Raw genomic sequence first — 18,414 nt, forward strand, 5'->3', positions numbered from 1 at the left:
TTTCTTTGATTAAACTGTTTAAAAGGTTCCATTCAGTAACTGTCAGATTCAGATTTTCTAGAAAGGAGTATTTCACTGTCACTTCTTCTTCTTCCTGTCCATCTATTCCCGCTTCTGTGTGGGGTCAATGTGCCTGATCAACCGTCTTCAAATAACTCAGCACTGCACCTTCATGCCAGTCAACCCTTTTTCCTTGAGACCTGCTTTTTCTTTATCCATCCACCTCCTCTTTGGCCTCCTTCACTTTCTCTTCCCCTGCACTTTCATTTCTATCACTCTTTTGCCACACATTCATTGTCTCTCCTCATCACATGTCCATACCACTTTGACCTACTTTCCTGTACTTTCTTAAATATCTCTCCCACTTTTGTTGTGCCTCTGATTGTCTCATTTCTTATTCTGTCCTTTTTCATAACTCCACAGATCCATCTCAACATTCTCATTTTTGGCATAGCTAACTTCACCTACGCTCCCTTTACTGCCAATGCCTCACCTTAATTCTTCAAACTCACAAGACTCCTGATACCTTCTTCCAATTATTCTATCCACACTGCACTCTATGGGATATCTCTGCATCTAATTTTCCATCTTGGGTAACCAATGATGTTAGATATTTAAACTTATCCACTCTTTTCAATAGCTCTCCCTGCAGGCTAACTTCTGAATCTTGACCCCCATTAAACCTCATATATTCTGTCTTCTTTCTATATATTTTCAACCTACTATTGTTCAAAGCCCTTCTCCATTCTTCCGACTTCCTCTCCACTACCATTTTTCTGGTGCTACACAACACAATGTCAGCAGCAAAAGCCATACACCAGGGGGATTGGTCTTTTATCTCAAGACTCAACAGATCCATAACCAGATCAAAGAGGTAAGGACTTAAAGAAGATCCCTGGTGCAGACCTACTCTAACTGGGATCTTGTCTGTTATCCCAACACTGTGTTTAACCTGAATTTCCTCTCCCTCATACACAGCCTGGACAATCCTCACATACTTCTTTGGTACTCCTTTCTCTCTCATGCATCCCCAAACCTATTGACGTGGCACTCATAAGCCTAACTTTACTTTTAATAATGAACAATTATTTATAATCTACATAATTAGATTTTTTTTAATTACACAGAACTGATTTTTAAAATACATTTTCCACCTCATGTGTTTTTATGTTATTTCTCAATGATATTTATTTTTATTAGCTTTCTCTTATGTACACGTTTTATAAACCACAAAGGTACAGGCTCACATTTAATGCAAACATCACACTTTGGAACTTAAAGAACACAAAAAATGTCTTGCGCTGTGATTCTATGCCTCACAATCTACTTTAACTTTGAGCTGAACATTCTATTGGTAAGTAGTGTCCCTGTAAAAATATCAATATGAACCAAAACATTGGGACATACAGTATATTAGAGCTACTCTTTTCATATGAAGAAATACAAAATGTTAAAGTGCACAGAGAGTTGATCATTTTTCCTTTAAATACAATTTTATACCTGCAGTTCTGGAATAATCACATGGCAGCAGTATTGTTTGTTATATGACAGTAGCAAACCATCTTACTAGTACAGTAGCGTCTGTTTGTTTTGTGAGTTCTGCAAGATGATGGTTTGAAGAACAGTGTGGCTATATTTGCAGATTGCATGTCCATGAATGATGCGATTCGTGTACATAAGACATTCATATTAGAAGTGATACATTTCAATATAGCTAATTGTATATTCCATAGCAACAGTGTAAGATTTCAATGTTTAGCCAATCCCACAGCTGAACAGGAAACCACTTCTACCCCCCTGTCCCCCCACCTCAGGTACCATTAGGTGTTTTGTGCATTGCTTAGACTCTTGGAAACATTGTTTTTCTACCTTTATAGTGTGCACATTTGTCTCAATACAGATAAATTTCAGAATTACACTGCAACATGTTCCCCATCCTACATGTTCTTTTGCTGGTAAGCTGCAAGTTGAAACAAATATTAGAAAAGATACAAAAAAATGGGAAGCTGAAGTACTGAAATATCAGAAAATGTTTACTTTCTATAGTGTTGTATGTCCTTTTTCTGTTGTAAAGCAAAATAAAAAGTAACATAAAAAGGCCGGGGAACCAGATGGATTCCCTGTCTTAGAACTGTTGTTTTAGGCTAAAACTAGATGAATTGCTGTAGACTCACACCACAAAGCATCTTACCTTGAAGATTTGCAATATTTACCCCCACTTCTTTTATACTGAGCAACTGGAAGGAATGAAGTTCTAGGTGGGTGAGAGGGATGGTAACCATTTTTCTTCCTTGTCTTTGTTCTCAATTCTAGATTTAGAAAAGGAAGACACAGAAGAAGCTGTGTTACATTTAAATCCTTACCTGGTGCACTCTTAAAATCAGTCCCAGTGAAAGTCACACTAGACCTTCACAAATGGCAATATAGCCAAAAAAGTGACATATAAACAAACATTTTAATTTGTTGTTGGACATGAGCGAGTAGAGGCCATCTTCAGAACTGTTATATGAAAGGTAATTCTCCTTTCAGCCATGGGTTGACACTTCCTTTAACATATATAAATGTAATGAATTATTATTATTATTATTATTATTATTGACATCACTTCCTCTGACATTACAAAGCTTCCATCTCTTCCACCTCACACTTACAAGAACAATAGCTACTGAAAGTTAGCATACAGTTAGGAACCCACAACTGGTAGAAGAGGACTTTTACTGCCATCTGTAAGCTTAGAACCCCGATTCTTCAAAACTTTTAAGGAACATCGAAATATCTTTGTAGTACGTGTTTAATTATTCTATCCATCTATCCTTCCAGTGTCATGTCAGCACCAGCAAGAATACAGCGCAAGGCAGGAACAATCTGTGAACGGATCACCAGTGGTTCGCTAGCGTTCCGGCACTGTGTAAAGTTTCTTCTGTATAATATAATTAAACATATTTTGCTGCATTTCATCTTAAAAATGATATCGTCATCATATGTAAATACGCGCTTTATAAAGTGGCTCAGGTTGTGCAATATTATAACTGTATCACAAGTTTACAGTGAGGTAATTGTACTTATAAGTACAAACAGTTCTACAAGGAGCACTTGATGGACTGATTGAGTGCATTTACAGTTCTTGGGATGAAACTGTTTCTGAACTGCGAGGTCAGTACAAGAAAGGATCTGAAGTGTTTACCGTATGACAGCAGTTCAATAGACAGCATGGCTGAGGCAGCATGTGCTTGATGCTGTATACCGATAATTTTCTTTCTGATCAGCTGCTGTACAGCTGTGATTCACTCTCAGATACAGTGATATACTGTAAACACTCCAAGTGGTACAGAGAGAGTAATATGGGAAAAGAGTCCAATGTGGCAACACCTAATGGGAGCAGCTGAAAGAAGAAGAAAAAGGTGCAGTGAGAGTAACAATGCTAAAGCAGTTATGGTATTTGGAATGGTTTGACCATTCTGTGGACCATTATATTGTTACAGGTTAATTACAATCAGATGCATTAAACTAATAAACAATATGCGGTTAATTTCAGTGTATTTATAAAGCCGCATCAGGGATGTGGATTTAAAAAAGAATGGGTAACCACATAGGAACAGTAGCACCAGTAGTACCAGTCTGCAAAACCGAGCAGAGAACTTGCGTACGACAGGGTATGAGCTACCGTGGAAATGTGCGTGGCTTTACGCCAAATTTAGGTTTTATACATCGCGATTTGAACGTGGAAACGTTCTTACGCAACATTTTTGTGTGTACACGCCGTTTATACATGAGGCCCCTGGTGATGTCTATGAACTGCAGACTTCAAGCAGTCATTGCATGAAAGTGATATGCAAACAAGTGCTAAATAGAATTAATTTAATATACAGTGTATCTACCATTGCTTTTTCCTGAAACATTATGGTGCCCTCAAATAGGGGGGACCATGTAAAATAATTCTTGTCATTTCTACATGGTGTGACCGAAATGTACGCAAATACCCTTAAAAGTCTGCAATGTGCACTTTAATCACGTCTGAATTTCAAACTGTGGAGCAGAGTATCTTTGTCCCAAACAATATGGAGGGCACTGTATATCTGGTGAACAGCAAAGCAGACAAACTGAAACAGGACAAGATTTTACATTTATTTTAATAATTGAACTTTTTAATGTCCAAAATCTACTATAGTTGATGTAAGATTTAATGGATGCATTAGAAGACCAATAAAGCTATTTTAGAGTACAAGTTATGGAAAAATACCTGCAATTGAAATATGGAGGTCACAGGTTCTGGTCATTTTATTAGTCATGCCGTGGAGAGAAAAAAGCAAATTCTAGGAAGTTTTTTTTTTGGTGGTTGCTGTCATCTACTATGAAAAATAAACAATTTCATATCGACCAGATATTCAGGAAAAATTCAGGAGTAGAAGCTGAAATTTTAGGAAGGACAAATAGGCTACTAATACTGTATAATGAAACATAAGGATAATTTGTTCAAAGTTATAAAAATGAAACCAACTTAGACAAGGGTATAAGGTGGGCTTATTTGGAAAGGTATTATGGTTTAATACTGTAAATGACAGCAGAGCATTTTATAGAATGGTCTGACTGCTGAATATGAAAGAGTGTGGAGCTATAATTAGAAGAGGCCACTATAGATCAATTTCAAGTGCTTTTTCAGATAAAAGTTAAATAAGCCATTAGTAAAAGTCTCCTCCAGTAATCAAATGTTTAGTTTCATTTTAAAAACAATAACATGGGAAATAAAGTCATAGACAGCCCTTGTAACAATTAGCAGAACTAGTACATTGTTTATACCCAATAGCTAGCAACACTAATCCTCCACAAATAAAACTGCATTTTCTTAAATAAGCCCAATACACTTTTTTCCCAGCGTGGGCTGCCTTTCTCAAGGGAAATTGCAACTTCAGGAAGTTCTGTCCAAACAATGGAAATGATGCAATAAAGTGAAGACCCATTGCATGTCTGTGCCAAAGCCTGTGATAAGTTACTGCAGTTAAGTGGTTTAGATAACATAAAATAACACAGGTCACATTTTCCATTGCCTCTTGTAACACTTTTACAGTAGAGCCATTTGGCTTTCATTATTGCTGCAAACACTTTCTGATTTTTACATTTTTTTTTCTGGAAAGTACAGATAAAAAAAAAGTTAAATGTATTATTGAAAACACAGGCAAGTAATGGATAATTGTAGAATCTGTGTGAGTTGTAAATGTGAAGCCAATTTAAACAAAGGTTCAGTCCAGTAATAAGACAGCAAATTTAACTAATATGGCCATTGACAGTTATAATATTCATATGCAGAATACTTTTATCTGTTGATTTAAAGTAACTCTCTGAACTAACCGTATAAAACAAAACATGGTGCCAAACAATAAGGTGTCTTTTTCTCTGTGGACTGGAGAAAGAGAAAGAAAGTGAAAAAGAAAATTATATAACAGAATGGTAAGGACAAATGTAATGAAATTTTATTATCTCTGTAAAAAGTATGCAATACTCCAAATAAATTAAATATTTCCTGAAAATAACAAATACAAAAGTAGGTGGAAATTTCCCATTTGCTCAGCGTGAATCCCAACATTCCAACTTAGTTTTTAATCCTCTGAACACAATGGTGAGGTTAAAAGCATCGATAATATTATAATAATATAATAATTGTAGTCCTTCCTTTAAAGGGCCTAAATTCAACTCATTTTTAAAATGTGTATAACCCATCCTGCTAAATGGTAATTAGGGTAATACTAGGGGGCTCCGCCCCCTGCTCGCTTCGCTCGCCAACCCCTGGTGTTGGGAATGACAAAGAGCGTGATGTATGAATGAGATATAGAATAGTGTGACGGTGTAGATGATGCAAATAGAAAGCAAACAATAAAGTGTGTGGCACAGTGTAAAGGTTTATTTGAAAATTTATTTGTACACGCCGTTTAAGTGTAAAAGGTAATTTCAGCTCAGAACTTGAAAGGTCAATGAAGATGGTTATTGTTGTGATCAGAGTCAAGTTTGTCAGAGCTTAGAAAGAGTTGTGTCTCTCCAGGAAGTAATGGAATGACTTGGGTATTTATGTTTTCCACATAAATATTTTTTGGACATAATATAGTGCGTTGTGTTAAAAGGGGCATTTGGTCTAATGAGATTGCTGTTCCAAATGTCTCTGTAACTAAGTCGTCGCAGATAAAGGCTTGAGGAATTGTAATAATATGTGCCTGAAGTCCAGCTGTATTGGTGAGTGTACCATCTCTCAGTTGTAATAAGCAATTGTTATGATCTGGTTCTGGACATCGTATCTTTTTTACTAACTGTATCTTTTGAAAGCAATGCCAATTGTCTGCGTATTTTAAGGTGCACTGAACAATAGCTGAGTGCATGGCATCTGGAAGAATAGCTAATCACTGTTTAAAATCTCCTCCTAATAAAAGTACCTTTCCTCCAAATCGAATATTATTATTCATAAACGTTTGTAGAAGTTTATGAATGGTGTTGAGTAAGTGACTTCATGCCATTGTACATTCATCAATAAACAACATTTTTTGAAGACGGATGTCACGTGCAGTGCCACCGTTAATGTTCATAGTGGATACCGATTTGTAGGATCTAATGCAGTTGATAAAGATTTCACTTTCAGGTACATCGTCAGTTAGAATGTTCTGTAGATATTCAGTATATGAATGTAAAGAAGGCAGTCTAATTTGACCCTTTTGACAACAACGTCTAAATGTATTACTTGTATTGCCAGTTGTTTCTTCAGGGAAGTGAACTGAATGACAATGATTGCAAATGACATTCATTAATCCGAATGAATTTTCCCGGTGTATGTTTTGCTTGTGCCGTTTGAGAGGCGCGTTGTTGCATGTGTAGTATTTGGGACGTGTTGTTTTGGAGCTGTAATCGATTTGCCTGTGCTGTGTGAGACGCCCCGTTGTAGCCTTCCTTGCCGTTAACGTATGTCTGAGACGGGGAGGTGTTTCGTTTTGAATCCGTGCCTGTTGCGATGCAGCACTTTGATTGATAGTTTGCGTCATGTGGATCCAGGATGTAGATTTGTGCATATTTGCGTTGTTGATTTGTTTCAGGGTGCACTGTTCCAATGCGATGCAGTATTTGTGCACATATGGGAAAGCAGTATGGGCCATTGCCTTTGGTGGCCTGATATTTACTAAAAGCAAATGAACTATTGTAGGATCTAACGCAGTTCATAAAGTTTTTACTTTTAGGTACATCGTTAGTTAGAAGCTTTAGTTGAGCTTTGCGTTTTTGGAGTCGAGACATTTTTTCTTTTAGAAATATGGATAAGTAATAAGAAGTATTGCACTCACTGTTAATATGGAGCCTTTTCTGCGGTTGAACGGTTAATAGTGCCTTATTGTAATGAGATCCACCTATGCTGCATAGCCGTCTATTTGTTGTTTCTTTCGTGTTCGTGTGTTTGTTCCTGTTATCCTTTCCTTTTCGTTTTGTACCCGTGACCGTGTATTCATGACTTGTTTCTTTCTCAGCATCCGAAATATGGATAAGTAATAAGGAGGGTCGCAGTCACTGTTAATATGTTTCCTTTTCTGCAGTTTGAACGGTTAATAGTGCTTTATTGTAAGGAGATCCACCAATGCTGACACCTATGCTGTCTAGTGTGAAGGTGCTGACGTTCACTTTAGAATATGTGGCTTTGGGTGTGACTTCTTATGGATGTGGGTGGGGGGGGTGGATTGTTGAGGATTGTTGTTGCGCGAGCGTCTTCTTTCTTTTTGTGTTCCTGTGTCTTGTTGAATCCCCCTCTTGGTGTGTGTCCCGTCCGGTGCCTGTAGGGGGGGGGGGGGGGGGGTGCCTTGCTGTTGTGCGCGAGCCTCTTTTTTTTTTTTTTTTTTTTTTTTTTTCGGGTCTAGTTTCATGTGCAATGTGTTTCGTGCTTTTCCTGCGTTTGACTTTGCGCCTCATTTCTCCTTTTTGTATGTGCTCACTCCTTTTTTCTGTGGTCTTGTCCGCCACTCGTGGCCCCTCATCCGCCTTTGTCGCCCTCTTTTCTCCGCCTTTCTCCGACTCTCGCGGACTCTTTTTGCGCCTGCGCCTCTCGCGGCCCCTCATCCGCCTCTCTCGCCCTCTTTTGTCCGCCTTTCTCGGCTCCTCAGCCGACTCTCGCGGACTCTTTTTGCGCCTGCGCAGTACGTCTTTTTGCAGCTACGGCCCATGGCCGGATGTGCCTGCGTCCATCATCCGGTTTAGCATTCTCGGTTAGTAATATGGATTGTTTGCGATCTATTTTTTGTTGAAAAAGAAATCAAAATACCAGAACAAGTAGAAATCAACAGATTAAACTAGTCGTGCCCCACTATCACCCTTCCACCTTGTTCCATGTTCTGCGCCATACCTCCAGGCACTGCAGCAGTTCCAACCAACAAAACCACTACACCCATCCAACGGACTGACTGCTTATAAAAAATGTAACTTTGGAAGTACCAGATCCCCAGTCATTCATGGAATCTCCGGATGCTCCATTGCTTTGTAAGAGCTCAAAAACAATCAAATTCTAAAAGACAGACTGTTCTTCAGAATGATTTGGTCTGGGATCTTCTGTAGAAAGAAAGAGAAGTTTAGTAACTACTGAACACAAACATAAGAGTTTATGCTGTTGCACTGAGTGAATGAGTCCTGAAGGGTCTAGAAGTATAAGAATATGTGACAAGGAGTGAAAAGGAAGCATGGATGAGCAGAAGATTGGTGACCAGAAAGCTGAACAGGATGAACAAAAACAATATATGTGCTTTAACAAACAACTATAAAGAGCTGAGACACCACCCAGTGACCCCCATATAATTGCAGAATAAAAGAAGAAGAAAGTTTTCAGAGAGACTAAGAACATCTTTCCAGGTCCGAATCCACAGCAGAAGTGACTCAAGGTGGTGATGTTTGGGGTTTTAAATCTTCCCAGGAGGAAGGGGCAACTCCAGGAGGGCGGGCAAAGAAAGTGATGTCAGCGGTGAAATGGATCTCAGCCTTCCATTCCGCACATAGAAGTCACTGGTCATAAGACCACTGAGAGATAGGGGACAGAGGTTAAGGAAGCCTGATGTAACAATGAATAAAGTGTTGAAAGAGGCTTTCTGAAAAAAAAAGAAAAAGACCTATCAAGAAAGGAAGAGGAGGATAGAGTAAAGAAGAAATAAACAGGACAGCTTATGTCCTAAGCGCTGAACAAAGCTACAGACAGAAGAAAAAGGTGGAAGAAGGAATTGAGACTGAAGAATCTGGGATTATTTGAGGCCCAGAATCCCAAAGCTATGCACTAATAGAAATACAGAATATCATAGAATATCACACAAACTAATGCAAATTACAGCATAAAAATACATTGCAATATTTTTTTCTAATAATACGAATCAGGCAGTTTTTCATCATAGATTCCATCATTCTAACTCATGGTGTAGGCAATGACAATTAAAAAATGAAGTTGTGACAGTGAATCCTTGAAGAAAAGACATCCACTTAAAAGGCACAACTATTGCAATGAAAATGGGCAAACAAAAGAATTGCTTTTTGCAGACTTTTAAAAAAGAAGTAGCTATAACAGATGTACACTGTGCTCAGATGCCAAATGATAAAACTACATCATTATGCACACCTCAGTGCTAGGACCTTTAGCAATTTCACTTTAAATGCTACCATCAAATTATATACTTTGAATTTTAAAATCTTGAATAAATTTTTATTCAATTATTAATTAATTAAATGCATTTTTCAGTCTTCAATTTCAAAGTTCATTGCGTTGTGAACACATTTCATCTGTGTGCATTGCTTTTATTTTACAGAAACATTTAACAATACTTTATCAAAAAAGGCATGCATTTTGCCCATTGTTAGCATACAACTGGATGACTTGACGTTTGGATTCTGTGACACAAGAAACATGAGATTTTTGCATGGATGTTTTTATATTGTTTGCTATGGTGCAGTGTTGGTGCCCATCCTATCAGAAAGTTTGTTATATCCATTCTGCATGAAAACATGAGATTACATTTTTTTTCTTGGCTATCACTGTAAACTACATGGGGTAATTAACGTATAAAAAAATAACACTTTTGCTTTGCGCTTTCCCCCACCATAACCTATCATCAGTGGGGGAGGAGTGAAAGCTTTAGATTCATCAAAAAATTCGATCCCCAGTTTTCGAAAGATCTTAGCATTTTAGGGTCCCCTGATATCGAGAATATTGATTTGTCGATGATGGATGTGTGTCTGTCTGTGTGTCACAGTTTATTGAGGACTGTCTAGAGCTAAAACAGCTGGAAGGAAAAATACCAATATGAGATGACAATGTGCTGATTAGTTTTTTAGCAAAATCGTGCAAGAATAATAGGCACTATAGAGGAACCCTCAAATGCCATAATTCTACAATTAATTATGAATTATTCTTGTCAATTGCTATCGTAATGGCCTATTTTATGATCTGAACGATCAGCATCAGACCTGTAAATAATTATTGAAATGTTATAGAATAGTTCAGGTAACTTGGTTCCTAGGGAGCAAAGCCTGCTGATGCCCACATCTGAATTTTTGGGTATTTATTTAAAATTTAACAGAACACCTTTCACAATGCATGTGAATTACAGAGTATGAAAATATCACGAGATTGTTAATTTCATTATAAACTACTGAGTATTTTAGGATATCCTTTAGAATGCCCCCACACATTAGTAGGAATATAAACTGACACAAGATCCTAAAGCAGATTGGACACCAGGTGATAAGGATAATGACATTTTATAAGACAACTGTCACTTCAATTACCCCACAATGTGCAAAAACTGTGTATACCTAAAAATACTATGTTTTTATCAAATGATAAAACCCTATCAGAATTGGCTGTTAAAAGTGGTGTTCCACAAATTCAATGCTAGGGCCACTGATATTTTTAATATATATGAATGATTTGGATAGGAATATATGTAACAAGCTGGTTAAGTTAGCAGTTAATACCAACAGTTAATACCAAGCTAGATGGATTGGGGACTTTCAAAACTAGACTTGATATTATTTTGGAAGAATTAAGTGGATAGGACTGGCGAGCTTGGTTGGACTGAATGGCCTGTTCTCGTCTAGATTTTTCTCATGTTCTAATAATAAAAAAAGCCTTTTGAACCTGTACACTGGAATGCATGCTGTATAAAATTACATTAAATTACCTATATAATTACTTTTTTCTCTTGCATTTTAGATCAGCTGTTGTGGTATTTAATTCATCTTAAACTGACAAACTGGGTTTATAATTTTGCTGACTTCACTGCTTCTGTCTGGTTCTCTCTTTCCCTTTCATGCAAAGATATTGCAGGCTTACTCAAAAACACTATGCATGTGGGTGACTTATTGATCTTTTTAAATAAACAAATACAAACTAGCCAAATTAACTGAGCTGATTGCCAAAATCTGTTCTCTTCATGTCACTTGTGCCATTTTTGGAGGTATCTGTACAGTACTCTGTGGTATTGATAAAGTGGATTTGCCCTATGTTTGATTACAGTTACTGGCCTCTCTAATTCAATAGCAGTTATTGAATAATTGACACACTACATTTTCCGCTTGTATCCCCCAAAAGTGTATGGTATTACACCTTTGATTTCCAGTTCTGTCACCATGGTTAGTGGTGGACTAATTCATTGAAAACATGCTGCTTTGCACTGTAGTTTCTGCACATGTTCCTCTTATGACTCACTGGAAGATTTTGTAATCACATACCGCTAATTATTTTATTATTTATATTTCATCTCTTGTTTATGCAAAACAATATTGTTTCTTAATAGTTTAAAATATCCATTTAATGTTTTTGTTTTCCAACTAATTATGGCTAATTTGCACAGCTGTTAGAAATTTTTAGGTTAAATTTCTATTTTTACACTTTATTTCACAACAAGTGAGTTAGCATGCCAACTGTGTTTGCACTCTGCAATAAGCTTTTAATAGATGAATATAAATATACTGTATTGTGTTTTAGTATATATGGTAAAACAAAGGAATTAATAAGGAACAACAAATTCTAAAACCAAAATAACAAAACTGTTTTCTAGTATAATACTACAGTACAAAACTGTATTCTAATTGCAAGCTGAGTTATCAGCATATTATACTGTATCACTTCACTTACAAAACAACAATCTTATAATGTATTGCATTTTCTTCAGCCAGAAAGCTGACATGCATTAAACAGATATTCTTGATATTCACTATGTGAAATTAAGAGTTTGTTCTATATGATTAAGTTAAAATGATTCATTTCAGACATATTTCCATTTTCATGGAGGCATCTGACTAGCTATCCGTCCACTTTCTAACCTACTTACCCAGTTCAATGCCGCAGGTAGTTGGAGACTCAAGCTGGCATTCATGTCTTGGACAGGCAGATGTGAAACCCAGAGTACCCCAAGAAATAAGCACAGACACAATGAGAATGTGCAAACACACAGATAGTGCCCGGACAGAAATTTCAAACCAGGATATTGAGAGGCAGCACTCCAAAATCATGCCACTGTTGAAACAAATTGCTCTTTGAAAAATGCTTAAACATAAAAGCTGTGAGAATAGTTGTTCAGCCAGTTTAATCTGGTTCATGATGACCAGGGGCCACAGCCTATCCTGGCAGCACTGGATAAAAAGTAGGAAGCAGCCCTAGTCCTTCACAGAGATCACTTGTTCAGACACTCACACTCACACTGGGTCAACATGGAGTCGTCAGGTTAACCTGCATGTCTTTGGGGATATGAGAGGAAACATGGAGTTCTCTTAGGAAAAGCCACACTTGTAACCTTCATATATACAATAACCGAGTGTAGGAATTAAACACAGTGGGGCAGCAACAACAAAAATATATGAATATATTTTCTGAAGTTTAAATATGTGAAATGAATCCATATTCTTAGAAGGTATGCTAACATAGAAGTCAACGCGGTCAAAAAAATTCGATGCAAGGAGAAGAAAAGTGGATTGGTAAGTTGATGGAGGAATGCAGCATAGAACTACTGTATATTGTTACTAAATCCTCACAATCTCATCAGTCAATGTAACCAGATTTGGATAAGTAAATATAATGTACTTGCATCATAGTACCAACTTTTATTGAGGTCATGGCCTCTTGAGGTTTAATGGATAATTTACAAGATTTTTATTGGCAGCTAGAGTTGTAATAAGAAGCATAGTTGATGTGAAATCTTAATAATCCTGAGTCTCATTCCCGTTTAGAAAAGTTTATAAGATTGTACTTAATATTATCTAAACCTTAGTACAGAAAGGACCTCTGCAAAATGCCAAAACTGTTTTTGCTTTTTCATGAAGTAGATTGGAATATCATCAATATTAATGATTAGAAAAACTCCCAGCAAATCCTGGAAATTATGCTTTTCAAAGGACTTAAATGCTCATAATGAATGTCTTACTGTACATCCATCATCTGTCCAGATTCTAATAAGATTGCATTGATCCCATCATGCATTTTGCAAAAATGGTTACCCCATTCCAAGAGAAGTATAGCTTTGAGCATAGAGGCATCTGTGAGTGTGTCCAACAGTGGTCTGGTACCATGGTCAGGGCTGCTTCTGACTTTATATCCCATATCTATGGGATGATATCTGGTACTTCATGAGACTTGATTGAAATAAGCAACTCAGACAATCAATTAATGACCCAAAGAAATCCTTGTATAGGTAAACGTTCAAAGAAAAGAGGTTTGCTCTTGAGTTTAGATTTTAGGAGTTAATACCGTGGCTTAGTGTGGATCCCTGAGAGCAGTGTAGATATCAGTTCCTTACAGTGAGAGTGACTTCTTTTTTTTCTGTTCGCTACACAGCAGTGACTTCTGAGAGGTGGTATGTGTTTCTGCTTAGATATCACTTACTAATGTCAGGTCAAATACTAGAACACAAAGCAGCCAGACAGCAACACAGTATGGGCCTCCACTATCTGTCTTTTCCCCAAACTGACTTTCCCAGGTAATTTCTGCCATTGAGTGCTTAAAAGTAGCTGCTTCGATATTTTAAGAGATGCATGTGTCTTTCAGAAATAAAATTTAAAAAAAAAATTGAATAAAGACTGAAAATAAAATCAAAAACAGAAGGAAGCCTTTTGTAAGAGTTCTGAAGCCTTTTTTAAGCCAGAAGGTTTAACTGTAATTGCAGTCAGAAAAGAGTTACAAAAAGTTATGTACCAAAATTCTGTTATTTTAAGTGCGTAACGTTGCCATTTTAGAAGTCACTACAGGTGGATAATGGAATGCTAGTGCAGGGGTTCTTGCCTGGTTGCTAGGGACCTTCACCCTAACACATTAATAGATTGTGGTGTAGCACAGGAGCCCTTTATCTAAGATACAGATTTGATTTGTGGAAAAGTGTGATTAGGGTGTGATTAGATATTCTTGAGTTTGATACTCATACCTCTTTTGTCTCAACTTTGTGTTAGTGTTTTGGCTCTGTTAAAATCTCTCTCAAACATATGCAAAAACAAATTTTCAAAATACAAAAAAAAAAAAAAAAATCCCATTAACCAAAAAAAAAAGAAAAAATGTTCTTATCTCCCAAAATGTGTTTAGCAGTTCTTAACAACTAAAGACATCAGATCACATCTGACGCACCCTTCCTGTTTTGTAAAGCCCCTTTTCATTTTTTATCCACTGCCTATGGCTGCAGTCATTTATTGACACTAGCGTAACACATTTATTAGGAATGTAAGTAAAATTTAAAGCACCTTTTGCAGTTGTCTGTCTGTCCACGTAAGACAACTCACCTCCCAGTGAGCTGATGTTCTTGACTTTTGGTGTATTATTTTTCAAGGAAATCTTTTGGTAATGCTCATTTTTCATTAAGCTATTTCACAGAGAGCATGCTGTATACCTTTGTAAACCCCCCTTGTAAAAAGCATTAGTGAATTTTTGAATTAAAACAGAGAAACAATTAGTGCAACCTCAATTACTGATTAATTTAATGTTACAAATTTACCTTGATAGAGGTTATTTCAACTTGTTTATTTTCCTCTTTTACACATCCGGTAGTTGCTCCTAATAGCCAAAAAATTTATCTGTGCAGTTGCTGAAATGCCAGCAGAACAATGTGATACCCAGGTTGCCTACATCTAATAATAATAATAATAATTCATTACATTTATATAGCGCTTTTCTCAGTACTCAAAGTGCTATCCACACAGAGAGGAACCGAGAAGCGAACCCACAATCTTCCACAGTCTCCTTACTGCAAAGCAGCAGCACTACCACTGCGCCACCTGGCATCACCTCCTTAAACCTGGGACATCGATAGTCGTGATCCATAGAAGAACTAGTACAATGATTGCTCAAACAAAAAAGACTGGTGCAAAGTACAATGTGTGTTATATTAATTTCAAACAAATTCTGTTCAGTGCAGTTTCTTCAAATGAATAATTAATCCACAATAAAAACAGTGCTCTAGTGAGGAAGTTAAAATTCAAATAACTCAATAAATATTCCAAAAAAGCAAGGATAACATTGAACCACAATCACATCAAAAATTCTGTCTAGTGCTCTCTCATGTTCACAATTGTCTCCCTGTGCTAACCCAACTTCCAAGACCCTGGCAAAAGCAGTCCTTCTACTTAACTCCCACCCCAATCGCCATTCCCTGGCATCCAACAGGTCGCAGTGAGAAAGACTCTGTTTTCCCTTTGGCCATCTCATTATCTTTGGGATAACTTGGAGCCTCATGATCCCTCCAGAGCAATCCAATCCACCCCTGAAGTGCCTCTCAAGCAGCTCTACTGCAGGGTATCTGCTGACCACTTTGCTGCCTTCTCTCCATGCTGGCCCCAACTTGATTCTGATGTCTTTACTCTCATCACCATACTCGATTTTCTTTCTTTTTTTCATTCATGCTTCCCTGGTTCCCTATACCTTGTGGATGCAGGTACTTCCATTATTGACCCACAGAGTGCCAATGAAGAAACTGCCTGAGCTGACAGCATTTGCATGTGAATGTGCAATCACTCAGTTTCCCCATTAATCACTCCAGGTTTACTCGGCTCTACTGCAGCACATCCATATCATCGAATCTTTTTTTTTTTAAAAGACTAATGTGAAATGCCACAGACACCTTACTCACTTCACCACAAGCGTTACTTTACAGCCTTAGTTTTGGATTAAAGGTTTTTCAACACTTTCACTTAATGAATTTGAGCAGTGTGAATTACACACATGGTAAGGGCTTCTCTATCCAATTTACAGCAACACTCAATTCTGACTCTTTTTCGTATTTCAACACTGCAAGAAGGATAAACAGCAGTCAAAGTTTTTGGAAAACAGCTTTTACAGTAATATTTCATGTTTCATTAATACTTACTGGCAATTTTATTTTCACTTTCAGTAAACAAACAATACAGATTCAATGAATAGAACTTCAATTCACAATAGATGTGGATATTCAAAATACAGCATGTTATGATTTAAAATCCCAAACCTGGCAGAAGAGATGAGGCTTCCAAAATGATTCACAAAAACAAGGCCAGAATCTACACAGGCCTCAGACCATCCTGACCTAGAAATCTACCTACAGGCTTCAGGCACCAATATGGGAAGCTGGCTTTGAAAACTCAAAAGTACAGCAAGCCACAAAATATATAAAAATAGCCTTACAAGGGAGATAAAACCACAAAACTCTGCCTTGTAAAAATATCTTAAAATATAATCTTTATTTTAAGATATTTATATTTATATTTATAAAAATACTAACCGTCCCCTGGCTTTGCCCATGTAGAAGTGAAAACGGACAGTAAGGTGGGCCCTGCCTGGCTCCCTACACCTGATGTCACACTTCTCACTTCCCTTGGCCCGCAGTCTCTCTCTCTCGAATTAGCACAGATAATATTGCTCCTGCAAGCGAACTATGATTCTTAGCACAATGAGAGAAGTTACAAAATCAACCGGAATGCTCAAGCAAATTCCAGAAAATCCACTGGCAAAGAAGATGTAAGATATGCCCCAAGGTTGGCGCATGAGTGAGGAGGGCGGCCTCGGCCTGCTGCATCTTCTCTTGGATTTGGTACTGCAAGCAAACTATGATACTTAGGGTGATGAAAGAGGTTGTAAAATCAACCGGAATAGTCAAGCAAATTATAGAAAAAAACCCGATCTAAATCCATTAAGTACTTCTCTCATGAAAAGCAGACAGACATACAGACAGACAGACAGACATTGGCTTTATATATATATATATATATATATATATATATATAGAGAGAGAGAGAGAGAGAGAGAGAGATAAGTAGCAGGTGTTATATAAATAAAATGTATTGTGCTGCTACTGCAGCCTGTGTTACTATTCTTATTAGACTGTTTGGTACATTCCTACCTCCACCCCATATTTAATTAATACATATTTGTATGTCCCTAGCTCCCTTTTTGCTATTGGCGCTGCTTTAGTTGTTTACCTTACCTTCCGCCATATTGTATCTTAGGTTAAGGAAATTATCATCTTTTTACCTTCAAGTTGTCAATGGTTTTTCACATCCTAATACCTGTATGACTTCTTGCCAGAAATCTATATTAAAGTATACGGATTCTCAGCCTTGACATTCTTGGTGAGTAAAACTATCTGTCCACGTTCACTACAACCAGTGGGGCAACGCACACTCCGTACGGACTGGGTCTTAGGAGAAAAGCCTCACTAATAACGGCATTCGGGGACAGAATATGTATTACTATTAGTAAATAGCAAAAAGGATGTGTCTAAAAAGTATATCCAAGACAAACAAGTCACAGTCCATAATCTGAAAGCAAAAAAAAAAAAAAGCAAAAACAGAGCAGAAACAATCAGAAAAGCCAGAAAAATCCATGCAAAGCAATATTTACAGTACAATAAACTCCTTTACACTACAACGATCTCGTGATTTTAGCTTACTCAGCTCTGGCCTTAAATAGCCAGAGTGAGGGTTCAGAAGGACTGATGTCCCCACCCCTTGGAGCGCCATCTACATCTCATCATTCAAAAATGACAATAAAACATAAATTACACATAAATACAGACCCTTACACAACATGAATTAAACATTAAATAACTATAAATTAACATTTATAACTACGGTAGTGACTCTGACCTGAGAGGACATTTGTAGTCTAGAAACTGAAAGAAATATGGTAGAGTGAGGAGTGTTTACAAAAATGGTGTCACACATGTGCGCTTAGGAAGCAGCCATCAAGTCCTAAGGTGAGTGATATTTTGCGAGATGACGGGTTGGTTATGTGCACTGATGTCTCTCTCTGTCTGCAGAAATAAAGAAGAAAAACCATAATTCACCTACCTTTCTTCCGGTAGCACAAAATGGCCACGATTTCACACAACGAAACATCCGTGACGTCACTTCTAGCCATCCCTGATGACATCTCTTCCGACTGTGCCATAATGACGTCACTTCCGGCCATTC

This window comes from Erpetoichthys calabaricus, chromosome 5, assembly GCF_900747795.2.
Source record: "Erpetoichthys calabaricus chromosome 5, fErpCal1.3, whole genome shotgun sequence".
Lineage (NCBI taxonomy): Eukaryota > Metazoa > Chordata > Cladistia > Polypteriformes > Polypteridae > Erpetoichthys > Erpetoichthys calabaricus.